Source organism: Neophocaena asiaeorientalis, unplaced genomic scaffold, assembly GCF_003031525.2.
Source record: "Neophocaena asiaeorientalis asiaeorientalis breed wild unplaced genomic scaffold, Neophocaena_asiaeorientalis_V1.1 scaffold202, whole genome shotgun sequence".
NCBI classification, from domain to species: Eukaryota; Metazoa; Chordata; class Mammalia; order Artiodactyla; family Phocoenidae; genus Neophocaena; species Neophocaena asiaeorientalis.
The window spans coordinates 3,202,781-3,204,854 of record NW_020172627.1 but is presented as its reverse complement, the minus strand read 5'-3'; the positions used below and the strand labels follow the sequence as shown (position 1 = coordinate 3,204,854).

General features: G+C 44.3%; 1 pseudogene; it reads left to right on the top strand.

The window, feature by feature from the left end:
- The first annotated feature begins 714 nt into the window (after positions 1–714).
- LOC112395761 (S-adenosylmethionine decarboxylase proenzyme-like) lies at positions 715–1,686 on the top strand (annotated as a pseudogene).
- The last annotated feature ends 388 nt before the right edge of the window (positions 1,687–2,074 follow it).

The following is a 2,074-nucleotide window of genomic DNA, read 5'->3' as shown; positions in this document are numbered from 1 at the left end:
TGCTGAGGCCTCCATGGACTGTGACCCATGGAGACTGCTGCTGCCATTAAGTCCTGGAGGTAGACCTCCAGGGATGGGGGAGAGGTTCTGGGCTGCTTCAAGGTCTGGGCCCAGCCAGTGGGCGGCCCTGGCGAGGACTCTGGAGCTCTGCAGGACACAGCCCTCAGCCTGTCCCTGGGCCCGCAGCTCACCCGCTGGCCTGAGGCCAGAGGGCCTGGAGGGCCCCAGGGAGAAGGCTGTGACCTGCTTCTCACTGTGCTTGCCGCCGCGAAGACCACTGCCAGGCTGACTGTTGGCAGAGCGTGACCTCTAACCACTGCCCTACGGGTCTCGCGCTAACGGTGGCACACTAATGGTTGCACTAACGGCTGCGCACCCGCTCCGCCCCTATTACAGATTGTTCACTTAGCTAGCTGCTGTCTCTACTCCCTCTGATGGCAAACAGGGGACTCTGAGACACTGAATTTTATCTGCCTCTGTTTCCAGCAAACTCGTGATCAACTTTCGTCTCTCTCTGCACTCCAAAAAAAAAAAAAAAAAGGCCAGGTAAATTTTATTAATGCTTTCCTTAAAAAAGAGTCAATATAAAATTAAAGCAGAAAAGGAGACTGAACTTTGGTAACACAGTTGGAGTAATTGGTGGCACTGGCAGCAATGGGAGAAGAGATTTAGTTGATTTTCTGTGGTTGTTAATTATTTGCTAATCTCCTGGTGATGGAAGCGGCACATATTTTTTCCGAAGGAAGCAAGAAGCTGCTGGACTTCTAGTTCTCCTGGCAGCAACCTGTCACAAACCAAGGATCTGGGGAATCTTCAAACCACCCCATGATCCCAGTGGGACATACTTTTGAAGGATGTTTAGTGGTCAGTCACGAGTGTGGCAAAAACTGACAAGCAGGAAGCTTATGTGTTCAGTGAGAATAACATTTTTGTCTCCAAGAGATGTTTCATTTTGAAGATGTGTGGTACCACCTTCCGCTGAAAGCACTGGTTCCCCTGTTGAAGCTTGCTAGAAATTACAACGGTTTCAATTCTATTCAAAGCTTCTTTTATTCTCCTAAGAATTTCATGAAGCTTTCTCTCCAAGGGAACCCACACTGGAATTTCCAGGAAGAAATAGTTTCTTAATATAATTTTTCCCAGTGGAACAGCATATTGTATAGGACGGATGAACTCTGTTCATAGTGGTATACTCTGGATTTTCCAGAGAGCTGGGTAATCAGTCAGCTAGATCAAACCCAGGAAATACTGATGAGTGAGCTTGACCCAGAAGTTATGGACTAATTTTACGTGAAAGATGGTGTTACTGCAAAGATGTCATTAATGAGAGTAGAACACGTGCTAGGTTCTGTCATTGATGTCACACAGTTCAATCCTTGTGGGTATTCAGTGAGTGGAATGAAATCATAGGGAACTTACTGGGCTATTCACGCCACTCCAGAACCAGAATTTTCTCAGGTAGTTTTGAAACAAACTTCATATGAACTCTTATAATGACCTGATTAAGAAAGTTGTGGGTTTTTATGCCAGGAAAATTTTTGATTACCCTGTTTGTCAACAGTGCTTTCTTTGTCCCACAAGATTGAAAGTTTTAAATGCCTTGATTACCAGAGGAGTGCTGTGTTCAGTGATTACAATTTTGTTTTTACCAGTTTTGCTAAGAAACGGTAATAACAGCAGAATTAAGAAAAATGAAGTAAAAATGCAAAAAGAAAACATACAGAAGAAGGTGATGGCTGGGCCCGCAGCTGATACTGAGGTCCATGCTTTCTACAACCACTACCTTGTAGTTGCAGAAAGCCCTAGATGTGATGACAGTGTAATCATTTTGGATTGTATGTGTTATTATACCAAGGAGTGAGATATCTTGCATGAATGCTCTCTTGTGTGTTTAGGTATTCTATACCACTCTTGCTGTGAAACTGAAGTGCATATAGAAAAACCCTTTACTATGTGAAACTGTATAACACGTGTGAAAACAATTCAGCTTGGTTTATGCACAGTGTAATCTCTCTCCAGGTATCAACCAAAATTTCCCATAGACAGAGGTTTTGTCCTCATTAGGTGTTGGCCT